General features: G+C 41.4%; 1 protein-coding gene and 1 pseudogene across 2 annotated transcripts in view; both read right to left on the bottom strand.

Annotated features, from left to right (window-relative positions):
• The window catches only part of LOC112435749 (protein TANC1-like), a 76,542-nt gene that overhangs the window by 4,652 nt on the left and 51,432 nt on the right, over positions 1 to 20,458 (bottom strand). The gene's annotated exons all lie outside the window — the stretch shown is intronic.
• LOC112435712 (tonsoku-like protein) lies at positions 10,323 to 19,481 on the bottom strand (annotated as a pseudogene). The gene is made up of 12 exons (XR_013101460.1): positions 19,473 to 19,481; positions 19,222 to 19,407; positions 18,508 to 18,586; positions 13,532 to 13,638; positions 13,242 to 13,358; positions 12,682 to 12,791; positions 12,282 to 12,593; positions 11,931 to 12,095; positions 11,657 to 11,832; positions 11,499 to 11,572; positions 11,242 to 11,375; positions 10,323 to 10,811 (listed from the first exon to the last, which is right to left on the bottom strand). The product of XR_013101460.1 is annotated as a tonsoku-like protein (transcript).

A 20,458-nucleotide genomic window follows, 5' to 3' on the forward strand; every position in this document is an offset into this window, starting at 1 on the left:
TTCTGTGCCCATTACACCTTCCTCCCAAGACTCAAGGGGGATTTGGCCAAGTTTTCTGCTGGCTGGAATGATCATTCCATCAGGACAGAGCATAGCCTTTCACCAAACCAGCTGTGGGAACTTGGGATGCTGCAGCACCCCATCAGAGAGCCACAGAGATATGAAGAAAATTTGGCAGTTGAGTATTAATGGCAATGTTTTGGTTTTATTGAGTGCTATATGTAGATTTTTAAAATCATTTACATATGCGCTGCTTTATTTCAGGAAATCCAAATTGAGAGCATTGATTGGGAGAGTGCAGGGCTATCCCATCATAACAACCCAGGTGTTTTGGTGCCAGAAATGGAATGTCCACTGAATGCTGAAGATATTGAATCTCTACGCCTTTCCATAGATCCTCTTGTGCCTTCATGTAGTTTTGGAAGAGACATTTACCTGACCACACTCTCACATGCTCTTCACCTACATCACCATCCATGAAAGTTGCAGCTTGGCCCATCAGAGTAAAATTATAAGAACATGTTATTTTACAAACTGCTAGTGATAGTTTTTCTTTTAAATAATCCCTTTTTCTAAGAAGAATAAGAACCTCTCCTTGTTTTAATGGTAATTTTCATTTTCTTACTTTCTGTTACACTCATGAACCCAAATAGATACTCACAAGCTGACACAGTCAAATGGAGGAGGGAATGAGATCAGCAAGGACTATATTGACAAAAACTTTTTTTTATAATAATTTCAATGGCAATAAACAGAATGCTTAAACTGTAAAACAATAATAAAAAAAAACATCAAGCAACACATGTCGATTTCTTTGTTTTACTAACATTTCATGGAACAATCAAGATGTCTGGCTGGCTGATTATGCTCCTAAATATGAAGAAATGCCTGACCATAGTGGAACGCGTTTGTCATCACATGCTTGAACTCTTCATAAGTTTGCATATGCTGAACAGGTAGCTTGACTGTATTACTACATGCTGTAACGGTTGGGTAGCAAACGTCATGAGCGCCATACTGAATATGGCATGAGTGGTTGAACTGCACAGAGACTTTGAAGTTCATCTTCTCATCTGGCAGGACAGGAATGTGGCCTTGTCCTGTGAGCCACTGCAAGAATGAACTTGGGGAAAGGATGACTGGACAGTCACTGGTCTCAGGCTCTTCACCTTTTTTAAAAAAAGACAAAGCAGTCATTTAGATAAAATATTAGATACTGTTTACCTGTAACTTCACAAACACAACTTAAAAACTTAATTACTGACAAAGAGTGAACAAGCACTCATAGTGTAATCTACAGCTGTGGCCAAAGGTTTACAGAATAAGAATTGTTTTCACACATTTTGCTGCTTTTGTTTTTTAATATCTTTTTGTAAAACGTTTTCTGAAGTGTACTCCAGAAACGTCGGACAAAAAGATCCAAAAACACTAAAGCAGTAAACTCCATGAAAACCAAGACTGGCCGTTCTCTAAAAGTTTAGCCATTCCTTACATAAAATCATGATTCCAAGTTTAACACAGAAAGACAAAATACATTGACAGTAAACTACATGTGCACTTACGTGATTCCAGCGCTTGCAAGAAGTCCTGTAGATGGTTCATAATCCTCATTTCCACCTGTTCTTTGTTGGAGCCCTTCTCGCTGAACTCAGGATGGCATGTTGCAAAAAAAAGTCAGCATCAGCCTGGTAAGAAAGACAAAGAAAATTGTGACTTTATCTGAATCAAGACTTAATTGTAATTGAGATCAAGGACCGATTATTTTGTCTTTATTCTAAGTAATTGTATTCTTTTGTCACACATAAAGACAGGGACTTAAACGTCTGTCTCATGCTGCTTGCTAGTTCTTCTCATTTAATCTTATAACTTTGTATAGATCAAGTCTCTTTATAACTCTGTAGGTTACATGTAAATACTCCTTGTTAAAAGGGATTTTTTCATTGCTCCTGATGCCTTGTGTTTGCTCTAAACGGTTCAGGAATATTAAGCAACTTAAGACAATTTTGAATATTCTTTTTCCAGTGCCACCATTAATTACATTTTCTACTATAGGACTTGAAGTATATACTGTAAAGTAAAGATAAAGAGCACTTTGAACTGCTATTCACAATTACAAGTGTTATCCCTACTAAAGTCAACATTTACTCACCTTAACTTCCACCCCTGGGACAAACAGCGATTGGCACATGTTTTGGTACTGCTTCAGTAGATCAGTAAGGCCATAAAGGTTGAGCCCATCACGTAGCTGGGAGAGGAGAGGCACCAACCGAAGTGTGGCGTGAAGAACAACAGCACTGAAATGCAGAAAGGAAGAAAAAGTCGCATGCTGCTAAATGAAAAAATAAAAAAAAAAACTTTTTTTGGGGGGGAAACAGTAAAACAGTTTTACCGAACAATTTCTTCTTTCTTTTCGACATTAACAGGTCCATGATAGCCACAACTGAAAATTTCATCAGTGAGTTCTGTCATTTTATCTTCTGTTGCCGAATCAACCTTAAAGGACACAAACATACACATTAACATGACCAATTCCAGAGTCCTATAATTTGCAAATAACATAAGGGATGGTAAAATCTGTGCTAAACATGTAATTCAAAACACTGTAGAGCAGTGAAACCTTTAAGACTTCATACCTGGGAGATAACAGAAGTGTAATGATCATCACAGACATCCTCTTTCCTAATGTTCTCAATCTGCAGCTCTCCACTACACAAGTACTGGTAACACCAGTCTTTGAGGCAGCAGGGTGGTGGCCCACCTTGCGCCAGACTAACTGCCCAAATTTCACCAGCACTACTGTGAGAGGAGAAGAGATAAATAACATCAATCAGGTTATTTCCAATGCGTGTGTGTGTACACACAACTGCGGACCCCAATGCATGTGAGAAAGGCCTACCGGAAGTTTCCTAGATTGAGATCCAGCAATGAATATTTGGGAGCCTTCCCAGTCTGGTCACCCTCAAATAGCCGTTGCTCCAAGCCTGCAACCATTTCTTTTAACACAAATAGTTAGTCCGGTTAAGTAGCCATTTTCACTCCTATCAATTTAGATCACATTTTAAATACAAGTACCTGTGAGGAATTCTTTCCGTAATGCCCCTGTATCAATTCCTGCCTCTCCGATGAATGTGACCCTCAGCTGATTTGTAGGCAATGCCTTTTTTTGCCTCTTCCACTGTGCAAGTCCCCGCTCCACCATATTGGATCTTGAGACAGTGATACGGAATTCTTCCTCTGTATTCACAGCAGTACTTATGGCCTGCAGGATTTCATCCAGGCTAATGGAGAAAAACTCGCAATTACAAACATGATACTGGAAACCATGTTGTGTGTATTCATGTGTATTCGTTAATGTCTTTTAGGTTTTCAAACTGAATTGTGTCACCACTAGCAGTATGTGACTTTGACCTAACAGAAGAAGAAAATGCAGTGGACAGGCTAAGCCTTTAGGTAGCTGGATTCCTTTACACAAAGGGTACTTGGCAGAAATTGTTTGAAAACCACTGTACAGAGCATTGAAGAAAGACTACTGATGTGTACAAACCTAGAAATGCCCATCCTTTGTTGTGAAGGTAGGTTTGCATTGCTGTAATGAAAAAATGCCAGAGTAAAAACAACATCACTTGACCTCAAACATGTACTGTACAAAAGCAACAAATAAAACAATACCTTTACAACTTAAAAACTTAAAAGAGAACTTCTTCAACCGTGTTGTAATAACTTCTGTAAGACTTAAACAATTAAAAATGTTATGGCAAGAATGACAAAACCTAATGCAAAAAAAAAATAAATTATAAGGATCAAAACCAAAGTATAACATACATGGCACAATCACTAACAAAGCATAAAATGCTGTCTATCAAAATATAAATTAATAGGTGGAAAGCAAAAGGCTTGTAGGGAAATTCTCAAACATACGTTGGAAGCCATATTAAAAGACTGCATTACCTCTCACAACACTCGCTTGCATGTGCCTCCACCTCATTCTGAGGAAATGTCTCACCGCAGACAGGGCACACAATCTGTAACAGGAAACAATATCAACGATAGAATCAATAATGCCTCAAAGACAGACATTAAACACGTTGCACTCAACATTACCTTTGCAGTTGAGGACAAAATAATGACATCTTCCTCCACATCCTGTCAAGACAAGCAAAGAAAGGGGAAAAAACCAGCAACTTTAAAAGAATGGAATTGTGATGTGATTCCATACATCTGATTGTTGCTTATCTGTCAACTTTCATTACAAATACAGCTTACATGGGCTACCCACTTTAAATATAAGGAATAAATCCAACCTCTAATAATGAACCTCTTCAACTTGGCTATTGTAGGACACTTTAATCAAACTCAACTTTCTCCCCATTCAATGTAAGGCATCATATTTATGTTCCTGTCTTTGTCATGCACAGTCAAATAGATAAAGGTTAAAGGGGTACAAAACTTCACCTTTAGATGTGAGTTAAGTTGATCGTCTTCTGTATGTGGTATGGGATGTGGTGCGTCCTCTATGTCTTCATTACAAGTCTGATAAAGGAGAATCGCAAGTACAAACTTAATAAATTACCTACAGAAACACAAGCAAGTGTAGTGACATCCACAACATTGAACATGAAGCTCCTGACTGATAAAAACATTTTCAAAACACGTTTCAGTCATTACGTAGTTTTATAGGACAAAGCTACGTGTAATGTGATCTCCCAGACTCATCCATGCAACGGGACTGTACACACCTCCTGTGCATTAGTATCTGAAGGCTGACATGTTTCAACATGCAGTGCTAAGAGTTGAAGTGGGTAGCTGGTTTGACATGAGTGGCACATCGCTTTTGGCATATTGGAGAAGGAGCTAGAGTCAGGAGGCAGCGGCTGAGTGTCTAGCTCTTCCTGGATTGGAGCAATGTAAAGGACGGTCTTTCCCCCAGTACTTGCATTTTTTAGCAGTGACCCAGTATATCCACTGTCCTCAGGAGGCACCATATTTACACTCAACAAAAATATAAACGCAACACTTTTGTTTTTGCTCCCATTCCCCATGGGATGGACATAGAGACCTAAAATTCATTCCAGATACACAATATAACCATCCCTCCCAAACAGTGGTCACAAATCAGTCCAAATGTGTGGTAGTGGGCACATCTGCTATATTGAGATAATCCATCCCACCTCACAGGTGTGCCACATCAGGATGCTGATCTGACATCATGAGTAGTGCACAGGTGTACCTCAGACTGCCCACAACAAAAGGCCACCCTGGAATGTGCAGTTTTGTCTCACAGCAAAATGCCACAGATGCCACAAGCAATGAGGGAGCGTGCAATTGGCATGCTGACAGCAGGAATGTCAACCAGATCTGTCGCCCGTGCATTGAATGTTCATTTCTCAACCATAAGCCGTTTCCACAGGCGTTTCAGAGAATATGGCAGCACATCCAACCGGCCTCACAACCGCAGACCTCGTGTAACCACACCAGCCCAGGACCTCCACATCCAGCAGGTTCACCTCCAAGATCGTCTGAGACCAGCCACCCAGACAGCTGCTGGAACAATTGGTTTGCACAACCAAACGATTTCTGCACAAACTGTCAGAAACCGTCTCAGGGACGCTCAACTGCATGCCCGTCGTCCTCATCGGGGTCTTGACCTGACTCCAGCTCGTCGCCGTAACAGACTTGTGTGGGCAAATGCTCACATTCGATGGCGTCTGGCACGTTGGAGAGGTGTGCGCTTCACGGATGAATCATGGTTCACATTGTTCAGGGCAGATGGCAGCTGAGAATGTCCCAGTTCTTGCATGGCCAGCATACTCACCGGACATGTCACCCATTGAGCATGTTCGGGATGTGCTTGACCGGCGTATACGACAGCGTGTACCAGTTCCCACGAATATCCAACAACCTCGCACAGCCATTGAAGTGGAGTGGACCAACATTCCACAGGCCACAATTGACAATCTGATAGACTCCATGCGACGATGTGTTGCACTGCATGAGGCAAATGGTGGTCACACCAGATACTGACCGGTTCTGGGACCCCAGACCCCCAATAGCGCAAAAAACTGCACATTCCAGGGTGGCCTTTTGTTGTGGGCAGTCTGAGGTACACCTGTGCACTACTCATGATGTCAGATCAGCATCCTGATGTGGCACACCTGTGAGGTGGGATGGATTATCTCAATATAGCAGATGTGCCCACTACCACACATTTGGACTGATTTGTGACCACTGTTTGGGAGGGATGGTTATATTGTGTATCTGGAATGAATTTTAGGTCTCTACGTCCATCCCATGGGGAATGGGAGCAGTAACAAAGGTGTTGCGTTTATATTTTTGTTCAGTGTAGTTTCCGAGAACCCCATCCACCTGTCGAGAAAAGTGAGTGACTCAGTACTATTCAAAATGTGGCAGTACACATTGCAGTGCATTCATGGTCATGATATCATCAAAATTCTTCTATAACTATCAATTCAAAAGTTGGAATGGCCATTAAGAGGTTTTTTCTACCTGCTCCTTTGTAAATCAGCCAGCCCCCAGAAACACTTTCCAGTTTTGGATACAGATCTTTGAGTCTTGAACATACCTTTGAAATAAACCATCGGCCACCAAATTAATTGACTCTGAATAAAGAAAAACACTTGTTGATCGTTAACTTACAACAAATATATTTTCCTGTCAATGTGGAGCAGTACCTTACCTCATCATGACTGTAGCTGTCAGGTATCAGTGTAGACCTACGTCCCAAACCAGCTTGCAGATGGACAAATTCTTCACTGCCTTTTGGAGTAGACTGAACAAGCTTGGGTAAGAGATAAAAATTAAGTTGTATCTCTTTAACTGGTGTGAATTGGTTGGCAGGCCCTCGAAAGCACCGGCGCTTTGCTTTGTTTCCATAAAGAGCAGGAAAAGACCTGTGAAGACATGTTATAAGTTGATATAAAATAATACAATTGTACATCTGAACAAGTTATGGGTATTGAGAACTTAAATGAGTAAGTATAAGGAACAACAAGTCTGACAAAGGAACAAATACAACAAGGAACCTAGTCATTTCTGTGTGGACACTTGGTCAGCCATCTCTCCCTCTCTCCTGACTCGTTTCCTGTCTGCTAGAATGACACAATATTCAGAAGATGCATCACATAATTTTATGCTAACTAATTAATATAGTACAACAATAAAACACATGTCAAATGATTCAAAAGTCATTTGGTAATCTGTGCATGTGTTGTTTGTGTCTAGCTTCACAAAACCTGGGAGGCTTTTGGTGAGTCTGAACACTGGGCCGAACAGTGGTAGAAGTTAGTAAATTTAGCAGGTGTCTTGCTGACCTGACAATTTCTGAACTGTCTGCCTGTCAAACACAAGAATTGAGGAGTATGTTAAGAGTACTGTGTATTTAATCATACACTATGTAACAGAAAAGTTATATATCATATCACACCGAAGTGATCAGTAATGATCCAGACACTGATGAGTGTTGGACTAAATATACACTGTAGCTAAGGGTTTTAAGTAAGCTAAAGACTTGGGATGCTGTGTGAGACATAAGTAAACCCAAATGGCAATGGTTTTGACATTCTTTTGCACGTTTTCCTACTGTAGGGGCCTCTGCAAGTGTGGAGGACTCCGGAGGGCTACAAGATGACAACTTTGGGATTCTATTGAAAGCTGTCTTTCATATTTGTTTGTCAACGCTGAACCCAGGGCAATCTACGCTAAATTAGCGTTTTTAGCTAACAGCTACAACACGCATAAACGTTACTGTACGGGTATTATTTGTTAACATGACGCTTGTTCTGGTGTGTTCACACCGAACGCGATGGACGCGAATAGAGCGTCAGGTTTACATGTAAAGTCAATGGAAAGGCGCGATGACGCGCGATTGCGGGTCCCGCGAAAATTCGGAAGCAGATTTGCGTCGCGAAAACGCCAAAACGCGTGAAACGCGCGTCAGTGTAGCGCGTCTGGCGCGTTTGACTCGCGAATAAAACCACGCGCGTGAGTTTTTGTGTTGCATTTTGTGCATACGCGCGTTTCGCGTCTACCGCTCGAGTTGGAAAAATCTGAACTCCAGCGTCAAATCGCGCCGCGACAACCAATCAGGAGCCTGGTGACGTGGCTGTTACCTAGGTCAAAGGGGCAGATCCAGCCAAAGCCTTTCATACTTCAATGGAGGGGAAGGCTAATCAATGCGGTAGCAAACAACTCGGAGCTGTACAACACCAGCTGCTTTCAGTACCGAGACAGGAATAAAAAGGACCGAGCTTGGAGGAAGATATGTGAAGAGACGGGCAACCTGGTAAGTTCATTCATTTCTCTTTTGAAAGTTTTCACTGACCCGGGGAAGCCGCACAAAAGCTAGCAAGCCACCGCTATTTTCCCACTGACGTACAAATACCGTTCTGCTTTTAGGCATGTTGTCATTTAGGAATATATTTTATTGTTTATTAATAAACAGCACACAGTGGTCCCGCTGTTCATCCGTCACTGCTTTGCTTTTTCGCTGATTTTTTATTGCACAGTACAGCATTGCATTCTGCAGCCTGATTGACAAATCTCCTGCGCTTGCCAAATTTATCACGTTTGGTTTTGATAACCATCGCGTCCAATAGAAAAAACAGCACAAAAACACCCATAACTATGAGCCTCATTCGGAAATAGACACCTGCACCGTGAGGGAAAAAGGCGCACGAAAGTGGCGGGCAGATGAAGACAAACCGCGGCATAATAATACTTTTACGTTTTGCAATCTACAAAGGTTTGCACTTTGAGAATCAATTGTGAGAACTGTGACCAGGGGCTAGTTATTCTGAGAACCCCTGCAATAAATGAGGGACCACTGTCTACTCTACGATTATTATATCCAACCTGTTAACATTTAATACTGTATTGATAGAACCAACTGATTCTGCAGCAGAGCATCCCCAGTCCCTGAGCTCCTGCTGCTGCACCCACAGATATGTACAGCAAGCACTGATACCTTTTTAGTCGGTGGGATTCCCTTGTGATCACCTTTACTAAATATCTACAACCAATCTGATTATATCCTGTTATTGTTTTTTTTTTTTTTTTTCAATGTTGAAATTAAAATCTAGTAGCAGCCTTCTCATTTCTTTGTGTTTTGTGCTGTTTTACAGGCCCACAGAGGAGGACGGCTCCGAGGCAGATGAGGGACGGGTCCCAGGACGGTCCATCGGCGGTGGAGCTGGCCATCCTGGAGTCCCTGAAGAGGCCACACCAGTCTCCAATGGAGCATTTCCTCCTCAGCCTTGTTCCTGCTCTGGAGAGCAGCTGGTCCTTTTTATTCCTGTCTCTCTGTAAATTCTTATATTTTATATATTTATGTTTAATGTTTTTCTGTTTGAGACTTTTAATATTATTTCAAATAAATGTTTATAATGACTAATGTCTCAGTTCTACTACACAGCAAATGTTGGCACACAACGGTGTGTTCGGTGTGAACACACCGTTGTGATAGCAGAAAATTGTGAGCGTTACACTTGTATGCGGCTTGACGTAGGCACACATTGGCAGGGATGTGGTTGGAACGGCTGACTAGATAAGGCCTGGTGTCCAGCTAATGAAAAAGAGCCGAAAATTGGGGTGCGGCTGCGCAGGTGTGCACTTTAAATATAGCACTTTTGCCCTGTCATTCCGGGCCGCCCAAGTGGCTCATGGGAACGTGACAGGCCCCATGGCAGGGATCGAGGACAGAGGGCAGTGGTTTGAATCCCATGCGGACCATATGTTGGGGACACAAAAAAAAAAAAAAAAAAAAAAAAATCCCTGGCTCTGAAATTCACTTGCTACGCTTGCTAGAAGCCTACAGGTGAGCCTACAGAATGGGCTCTCTCTGCCTTTTTTTTTTTTTTTTTTACCCCTGTCTCAAAATCTCTTCCATCAATCAATATTGGTTGTTATGGTTGCTATGGACGCCAAACACACCATGCATTGTCGCTTTCTCAATCTCTTCTTCATGTCCGAACAAACGCTCAATTTTGCCTTCATTAACACAAATTATACATCAAAATGTAGGTATTTTTCTTGCCTTTAACAAAATGGCACTGTCATTATTGTAGGAGTTGCCGTTTTCTCGCAAATGGCCTCGAAGCAACACAGTTAAAAAATGTCCACATTCAAAGTCTATGGAGACTTGAGTGAAAATGACAGCTGAAATTCTGTAACAGAGGCGTTTTCAACTCCTCATATCTCCTAGATGTATTTTTCTTTAGAGACCTGAAAACCGCCTTGATTTTTTTTTTCCTTTTTTATTAAAGCCTGCTGATTGTTACAGTGAAAGAATGATGTCGACAGTCCGTGTACTTTTGGAGTTAACAGGACCATTGTGACACAAAACCTCTCACACACTAACACAAACTCTTTATACAGATACAGAGCTTTACATGTATAAATAAGGCAGACAAAAATGCATAAAACACAAGCTATCCACAGACTGTCGGTGGACGCCATGTCACTTTATTTTGTTTTTATCTTGTTTCTTTTTGGTGTAGCCTCATTAAAGAAAATGTTCATAAAAATGACCACTTTTATTATGAATTATTAGGAAATTAATAATTCATTATTAATTATTTATTATGAACACACCTGCCACCCTCAAGTAGAGGTGGCAGAGAGGAGGCACTTGGAGTTTCGGTCGAGAAAGTGTCCGTGTGACTGAGTCCTGTCCCAGCTCTGCTTCAAGGTCTGTCGGTCCAGCTTGTTGAGGGTCTGAGAGCAAAGACGGATATCCTGGACCAGCTCTGACAAACTGTCCAGGTCTTGACTCTCCCAGGGGCCAGAGACCTGACAACCTGCAGGTTAAGCAACAAAGAAACATTTTATTTCATATCCATAATTTCCATTTTCCCCCCTATAAATATTTGACATCCAAATGTAGCCTGTTAGCTAGCATTCAGCAATGTTTTCTGCTCCATAAAATGGAAAATTAATTCACAGCTAATCTTTTTTTTTTATCTTTAAACCACACTTCTATATTGTAATGTCTGTGTGTGTAATCATCATGTAACACCTCTGTGCATACATACTAAATGTTCAAACTTAGAAATGCGTCAAAAGGAAACGCACTGATAGCAAGAAACAAACTGTTGCCAAGTACAACTTTGCACAGGTGATAAAAACATCAAAGAAATCCAAATTGTGAATTAGTGTGAAACGGTGAATCTAAGAATAGCTTTAGAAAAAAAAAGGAACTCCATGGAATATCTCCAAGTTCAGACATACCTTCGAGGTTTAGAAGTGTCAGTGGTCGACGGGCCTCTCTGACAAACGCCAGGATGTTGTGAAGTCCCACTGATGTAACAGACGGATTTCCTGACAGATTCAGACTCACCAGTGTGGGACACGACGAGAGGCACCTGTGAAATAATAAGAAAAAGTCCAACAGGCCAGTAAAGAGTGACAATTTAAACAAAGGCAAAGCCCCACTAACATGAGTAATAACTGAGCCGTAGAAATGACGCCCTCACACACACACACACCTCGCCAAGGTAGCTACACTGCTGTCTGTCAGCCCATTTGCAGCCAGGCTGAGGTGGGTCAGAGAGCACTCGTCCTGCAAAAACACAAAAGTCTTAACCTGATTGCACAATTATATCTTTCGACAATAAATGACATTGCATGATTTTTGCGTGCACACCTGTGACAGGACTTTGGCGAGGTGTTCCAGTGCCGGGTAATCAGCAGGCCCTCTGCAGACAGCTGACAGGTCCACGTGTGGGAGGCAGTGGAGGGGCAGAGTCTTTAACACCAGCTCAAAGTCGGTGGAGCCCAGGGGATTGAGGGACAGGCACACTGCTTTCAAATGGCCTGTGCCTGAACGTTCAGAAGATGTAAAGTTAGTTGCAGTTTTGCTTATGGGTGGGAGTTCAGTGAAGCTTAAGGCTTCAGTCAGCTGCTTGTTAGAGAGTCACCTGTGAGCGCGCTGGCTAGCAGCAGTCGATGCTGCTGAAGGAAATGAGCAGTGAGACCTGCAGAGACCGCTTGGCTAGCACAGGGCAGCAGGACAGCAGACAGGACAGAGACTCAGACACGCCGTCCCCCAGTGGGTTCATACTGAGGTCCAGCTCCTCCAGGCACTTTGAGTGGAAACGAGCAGAAAAAGCAAATGATCACGAGAGCCAATTCTCTCTGACAGATATCATTGATATGAATCAGGTTAGCTTGTTATTAAGATCTAAGGTAGTTATTAAGACCAGAGGTACTTAAATACAGGTTAGATGGTAAACCTGGAGCTGCCACTATTGGCTAGCTGAGGCCCTTACCGGGAATGCAGGTGCACTCTGTCCCTTTAAAGCATTTACAGCCTTCTCCAGGCTGTCCCCTGTAATGCAGTTGGCAGAAATGTCCAGCAGCTGCAGACGAGGCATGGTGAGCGTTGTGGCAATCAGCTCAGGGAGAAGGTCGTCAGACATACGGTTTCCAGAAATTCGCAGCTCCGTGAGGCTGGCCTGAAGTTTTAGGGCACGGAGGAGCGGGCTGAGGGAAGAGGCGGCCAAACCGAGACATTTGGAGTCCTGACACGGAGGAACCCCGGTCCCGAACCTCACATAGCCGGGAGACACGCTTGTTCTCATCTACAGGTAGAAAGAGATGGTACTTCATAACAGAATACAAGAATGCACATGTGTCCGTTTTATAATGCATTTCCTCTGTGTTGCTCACCCACTGCTAGACTTTGACAGGCCTTCTTGTATCGCTCAGGGAGAGGAGGGAGATCCCCACGAGCAAACGTCAGCCAGAACCCACAACACAAACCCATCAGTTATCCTGCACTGGTGCGGGAAAGTGAAGCCAAGGATTCAATCCCAAAAACTGTGATTCCTTCAGTGTCTTCTGGAAGCTGGCTCCAAAAGCAAGTCAGCATCCAGTCTGGTAATAGAAATGGTTCTAATCTTTACAGTTTCTCAGATTGTAGTTTCTCAGGCAGCTTGTTAACATAATCAGCCCTTCACCTTCTTACCAGAATCATACAGTCTAAAACCTGCACGCCTCATCTGGGTAAGAAAGATGAAGTCATTGTGGAAGGACCTAGAACCTCAATTCCTTCTATCAGTGATTTAATGAAAAGACCTCTGTGTCTATGAGAAAGTCTATTTTATGAATTTGGGCCATACTTTGCCTAAGAAAAGGAGTATGCTCACTGGCTGACATGCAAGCTGTTTCACAGTCATAGCTGTCCTCTTGTCACTGTGGGGGTTTTTTTTTTTTAAATCCAACCTCACCTCTTCATTTGTGTGCAGGACGGCCAGTAGCTGGTCCTGCGGGGAGAGCAGAGCGCCTTCTTTCTGCAGAGAGAGACGAGGCAGGAGGCCACATTTCTGGTAGTAACGCTGAGCTGCCTGCTCACACAGCCACGACACAGAGCAGGAGTTGGCCTCACTGGGATGCAGAGCAATGACCGGCGATTAAACAGAAATTAAAAACAAAACAAAACAACAACAAAAAAAACACTATACCAATCAGATTGGGATTTATTTTTATGTACTGCTCAAACTTAAAACTTTTCACCGACCTTTGTGGAACTGGGATCAGGAAGACGTCTTCCTGAACCCGGACCCTCATTCTGATTGGTGGAGGAAGTGACGTGGGCATAGGAGCAACCAAAGTTTGAGTTGGAGGCTAGAGTAAACAAAATAAAACATTCAAGCACTGTTAAAACATCTGTATTTAATGTCGTCAACTCTTTGTAGAAAGACAAAGCAGAGTCTGTGGAGGGATCAGAAAGTCTAAACATCAGGAAAGTAAAAGTTTGTCAGGTGATGCTACAAAACACCAAGGTATAACTATATATAAGATCCGAAATGGGCGATGTCATCTTTTACTCGTGGACAAAGCCCATGGCATCCAGGCTGCAGAAATATGTAAAAACAGCTCGCCCGTTTTGATCAGCTCGCGCTCATTTACTTCCACATTCATCACTGTTCAAAATGAATCAGAAATGAAGACACATCATCTTCAAGTTATATCCCCTAGTGACACTGAATTATAGTTATTCTCTCACTGAGTGTGCATTTCCTGAATAATTCATGTGTAGTCTCACTCTGACTATCACCTTTTCACACTTGGAGTGACTTATTCACAATCACTGTGTTGTGTGTATTTCCTTAGTTAGTGTTACTCCATCCGTAACTAACAAACAGCAAAAGAGCATTCCACTTCTGACCTAAGCATGGATAAGGAGAGGTGGGGGCGGTGTGTCTGATCTCCAATCGTCATCATCTGCATCCCCAAGCTGTTCTTTCTCTGAGAGAGGCCTCTACTGGACAGGGAGGAAACTGCAGATCCTGAAAGAAAAAGGGCACAACAAGCTAGAAAAGTGGGAAAAGCACAAAAAAGAAAAACCAAACAAACCCAGTCTAATCTGCAGGCCGTGTCCGAGTTCAAATACTTGTTTTGAATTCCAGCTGCAGAAGATAAGGCAGTTTCCTCTACTCTTGGCCCAGATGAGTGTGGTAAAAAGCAAACTTACAAATCAGATGTCCTTGCAGAGCCTTAACTCCATCCTGTACATCCGATATGGACTGAAGCTGTCTGGTGAGGCTTGCTATGAACACCAGCTGCCTGATAATGTTGATGACCCACTCTTTCTGTGAGCCAGCACAGCCTGTGTGTGTGGAGGGATGTCGGAAAAAAACAAAACAAAAAAACAAAAAAACAATTAGCCTGAATTAGGACTAGTTGTCATCATTTTTTTTCACATAGCCACGGTTTTTTCTATGGTCTGTTTTTGGGCCATTAATGTAGTTTGGTAACAGCATTATGCTTAAAAATGTTCATCTTTTACTGTTACCTGTTGTGGATCACAAAGTTTAAAACTACTTAAAAACACACACAAACACAACAAAGTAACTCCACCATGTGTCTATCCGGTCTTTAAGTGATGACGTGATCAATCCTACTTCTGGGCCCAAACTACTCTGCGTTTAATAAGGCTGTTGTGTTTTTAACATGTTTTAATGCTTTGTAACTTGTTCTATTTAATCTCAACAAGCCCCTTACAAAAAGTAAGCGATCACTGTCGGCCTCTCTCAGTTTTTATTACAACTATTCATTTTAAAGCTCAGTTTTTAAAACCTTACCATGTAACTACAGCCCAGGCAATGCAGCAGCACATTAATGACTAACCTGTATGTGGATGGATTATCTCAGTTGTTCTCTTGACTGAAGTTTGGTCCGTTTACAGCATCCTGCCATGCCACTGCATTTGTCCCTAACCATCGGGAACCCTCACCTTAACTCTTATCCAGTGGAAAAAAGTTCCCCTTCATCACTGTGTTAATGTTATGCTAACATAGCTGTTTCGCTAGTCACATAGCACATCACTATATACCAGCTAGCCAAACTTCAGTAACCCTACAAACATCACTGCTGCTTACTTTCCTGTCTTCATGTATGTCAGAAGTGATAGCAGAGCTGTGCCTTTTAATTTGTTTTAGAAATCCCTCAGTCAGAACCTGGTATATTATATTTAGACGGAAACTAGTGAGCTAACTCTCTGCTAACTTCTAACTTCAGACAGATTTTTAACTCTCAGTGATCATTTGACTTTGGGACCTGCAGTGTAGTTTGGGTCCAGACACGCTAATGACCAGACTTAAAGACCAAATTTCGGGTCACTTTTGCTGGTCCCAAGCCCCAATAAAGAAGCTAGCTTGAAGCTTGACATAAAAAACAATAATTGCTAAGAAAAGTGTAATTTGTAGTTCTAAATATATTCTAAATGCATTTAGATCGTTTTTACTCACTTTATGTCTCTTCCACGATGTTACGTCTCTCTCCTATGTTGGTTACAATTACATAAGCACTTAGCAGGACAGTGGAAAAACCCAGGGCCACAGTGATACTGAGAATTCCACGGTGTTCACTGTCTTCAGCAACCTTACGAGGGCCGGTTGAACGGCTACAGTCTTATCATACACGTGCAGTGTTCCTACAAGCCATAAGGTTACCTTGAGTGAGGAAGATGATGATTGAATGTCCGTCTGAGTCCATAGGTTGAGGTGCAAGCACATTTCTCCCATTCTCCACAGAGGGCAGTGGCGCATAGGTGTGACGTCACTAACACTTTAAAAGATAGAGTTTGCACAGATGTACAATCAAATCTTCTTCTATTTAAACACAAGAGACAGCAGGTCTATTTGCAGTGAGATGTAATACTCCGATGAATTTTAAACACGCTATAACATTTCACACATCGTTATGAGAGGAGCGTTTCTGAGGCAACGACAAAAGGCTGGTTTTCAAGGGGATATTTCTGAATTTTCTTTTTCGCTTTCCATCTTCTCTGCATCACAGCACAATTGGATTAATAAACCTGCAGCTGAATAGCAGCAAAGGGATTTCAAATATTGCTTCATCGCTAATAATTTCTGGTGTTTGTATCTAGTCATTTCTAGACAGTGCAGCCACTCCACCACTAAATATTCAATTTATGTCTGCAGCAAAATTCCAGCTTTTTTTATTCATTTTTCCCCCCCCAAGCATGACTGAGTGCAGACAAATCTACATTGTGGTCATAACTGTGTTTACTGTTGTTTACTGATTTAATCCCCTTGAATACAGATGAGCCAGGATCACAGTTTTAATGAGTGCCAGGTGGGTGCAAAAATATGTTAATTCAAGGTCATGTCAAGGGGTTAAGACTCACTGTGTTTCAGGTCAGCGGAGCCACAGCTCTGACTACTGCCACCTGTGACCCACTATGTTATTACTTTAGAAGGAAGAGGTGAGGTGATAGCAATGATTAAACATCCACTTTGTTAAAAAGAGCTGAAAGTCAAATACTGGAAAGCCACGTGTACTATTGGATTTTACTTTGCTCCAAGCAGATCTAATCTATATTTCAGAGGGAAAGATCTTTGTCCCAGGCCAGCACTGCAAAATCATCTGAAGCAGTCATTTAACAGAGAACAAGCAGCAGTTAGCCACACTTTGGACAACCTCTCCACTAAGAAGCTGACCTACATTCTTAAAGCAGCCAACTTTGAATGCTAAATCCTGCTGGGTTAGAGTTGAGAGACACACAAAGAGAATTCTTCTTTATACATATTCTACTATGACTGCAGCGACAACTAATACTGTTGTCTAATGCTATCTGGACACTTGACTCTCAGGGCAGATGTTCATAATGATGATGACAAAAATGTGGCCAATGTTTTAACACAACCTGCACTAATGATTGTGAGGAATATTGAAGCTCTAACACCACATGTGTCTCATTCTTACATAATGCATCACAAGTATTACTAGGATCAATGAAAAATAAAGCATAGCTGTGCTTTTTAACCATCTGTATTGAACATCTGGATCTCTGCACTGTGACATAAAATAGAAATCTTATGTAGTACATAAAATTTTTCCCTTTCTCCATCACAGATTATAGACATTCGAAAAACGTCAAACACTTAAAAACTGAAGACAATCTGTTTCGTCTCGTATTTTAAAAATGGCGTCAGGTGGTTGCTGTCAGTGCCTCTGTCAGTGCGCCCCAGGGTGGCTGTGGCTACAATGTAGCTTGCCATCACCAGTGTGTGAATGTGTGGATGACTGGATATGTAAAGCGCTTTGGGGTCCTTAAGGACTAGTAAAGCGCTATATAAATACAGGTCATTTACCATGCTGTGCACGTGATGAAATTGTATGTTTAATGATTTTTTTCCCTGCCATTATTCAGATTGAAGACTCGTGGAACACAAGTAATAACATGATTAAGTACTCACTCTAATGCGATTACTGAGTTCAGCAAAAGTAATGAGTTACCGTTAAAATACTGCATTAAAGACAAAGTAGTAATGCTTTAATGGCTAAAAATGATGATGCATGAACGCTTCCCGGCCAATGCAGCCTTGCAGTCTGCTGTATCATTTCTGTCAGACAACCTTCAAGTAACCCGTCTTAAATCTGACAGCCACCTTCTGCTTTTCCGACTTCATGCCGTTTCCTGCAGCACCACATGGCTTTTTGCTTTGACTCCTCAATCACTTTCAAATGAAAACAAACTGTCCCACAGAGGGAAGGACAAACTTTTAAAAAGTCCAAAATAATCCTTTCAGGAAAAACAAAACAGGAACTACTACTCATTCTAAATCTGAGTGGGACTTGCAGCGTATAAAACCAACTGTGGAGTCGACGCTGTTGTTTTAACATAAAGCACCGAGGCAATACTGTTCCTAAAATTCAGTGGGACAGTTTTTCTAAAAAAAAAGGAAAATACTGTGTGGACTGAATTCCAAGCAGAAAGCTACACGACAAGAGTAAGTAATGCTTTTACCAGAAAGTACAGCACAGGAGGACTTACAACAGCCATTAAAATGCACCCACATTTGGGTTGAGCGACCTCTGCATCAAACAGAGAGCATTACTGTGGAGAGCACAGATACAGGACTTTCCACTGCAGCATTCAATTACAGCAGTGTGGTTCAGAATGCAAAAACAGCTGGTGATAGTACAAAAGAGCCGTGTAATGCAAAAAGATTGATGAGAACATACCTGTCTCTCCCCACAGTGTGTCATGACTATCAATTTGCACAGCGTGCTCATTATTCAACGCCAGCAAGCCTCTCACAACCTGCCAAAAAAGAAACTTAGATTAATGACATGCTGTTTCAGCAGAAAAAAAAAAAAATCAAATAAACCTTTGAGAGGTTACAGTATACAAAATGCTAATCTTAAAAAACATTAACAAAAACGCGCATTCAAATAGTTGAACTTTAAAAGGGTCTTTTCTGCATGCAGGTTGACTTCACTTGGCCCAGTTATGTTATTCTAATCCAGGCCTTGGGAGCCAATTCCAGCTAACGAGGGAGCCAAACTAAACCTTGAGTCTACGTCTCACCGGGGCAGCTGAAGGCGCTGCACTGTTATCGATTGTGAATCTACATGCAATTCTGAACAGTACTTCTGGCTTTGAGTCATATTCACAGAGAACGCTGTGTGCTCATTTTTATTTTATATATCTATAGTTCCTTCTGATCTTTAAAAAAAAATAAATCAGAAATTCTTTGTGAAGGCTGTTGTGAAACCATGCAAGAAAGAAAAGGTCTTGTCTCACTATTAAAACTGGAAAAACCAGGATCCTGTGTGGCTTAAAGTATGTTTTTTGTACATCCATGTTTTCTTTCTTTTGTAGCGAGAAACAGTACAAAAAAAAGGGCATTTATGTCTATGGATCTGGTAAAATACATGCATGTGTGTCAGTCAGACCTGTGTGTGCCCCATGCTCGAGGCTGCAATCAAAGCCTGCTGCAGAGCTTTGCTCTTCAGAGAGCAGTCCTGCTGCTGCCCCTCAGCACTCCATTCTAGCTCCAGCAGGTACTGGATAATCTCAAGGTGTCCTCGTAGGGCAGCATGGACCAGAGCACACTGGCCACTCTTATCTACATGATCAACCTGGCAAAAAGAAGATTCTTGGTTTTAATAAACAGAAACAGCAAAAACCTGTGAGGTAAATATACCGTATGCATGGTTCAGACGCATTTTTCAAATTTAAGTAATTTTTACGCACTTTCAAAGTCCATTATCAAGCTTTTCCAGTACATTACCAAAAAAAGAATGAATGTTTCAATTTGCATTACCTCAATAAGACCATGTAAAAATTGAAACAAATCATCTTAGGTCGACTTAAAAGTCCTTTGTTCTCCTTTTGTTAAAACAGAGAAAAATGCACCACACGAAAACACTGAAAAAGGAAATGGTTGATTTATATGCATTGATTTATATGATTTATTTATATGCATATACAAACTCAAAACACATATTTCTCTTAAAACAGAAAGATGTGCAAATGTGAACAAATCAACTTAAAGATATTCATCTCCACTTGACAAAAAACAACAACCACACAAAACAAGAAAACTGCACAAATTAATAAGTCTTTAATCATTAATAATAATTAATAATTTTTGTGACACAAAAATAGGAGACAGATGTTTGTTATTTTAACTAGTTAAGCACACATGCCCAGAGAAATGGGGGGAAAAGGGAGGAGACCACGTTTAATCGATTATAACACGAGGTCAGAAATATAAGTGCTGACATGAGTAGTGTCCACAGAAACCTCTGAATCTCAGCTAAAAACTCATGTAAACCATGTCTACAAACACCAAACAAAGCAAAGACACCAGACAGTTAAAAGAGCAGTTACTGCACCATGAATCTGTGGACAGGTAATATCCCTATTTTGATTTATGATTTTCTGGAGTTAAATGTGAACCAAAGCATATTTTCAAACGTGTTATATGCTATAAAATACTTTTAAAAATTAGGTGAGGGAAATAAAAAATCATTTTTTCTATGTTTGAGTCACAGTAACTTTGACATAGTAACATCTGCAGTAATATTTACAGCTCTGATGACATCTCACCAGTGTTAGCTTTATTTTGACACCAAGACTGTTTACACAGAGTTTGTAATTGCAGAGAAATACATTTATTTTGGTCAT

This window comes from Maylandia zebra, linkage group LG13 (genome assembly GCF_041146795.1).
Source record: "Maylandia zebra isolate NMK-2024a linkage group LG13, Mzebra_GT3a, whole genome shotgun sequence".
Classification (NCBI taxonomy): domain Eukaryota; kingdom Metazoa; phylum Chordata; class Actinopteri; order Cichliformes; family Cichlidae; genus Maylandia; species Maylandia zebra.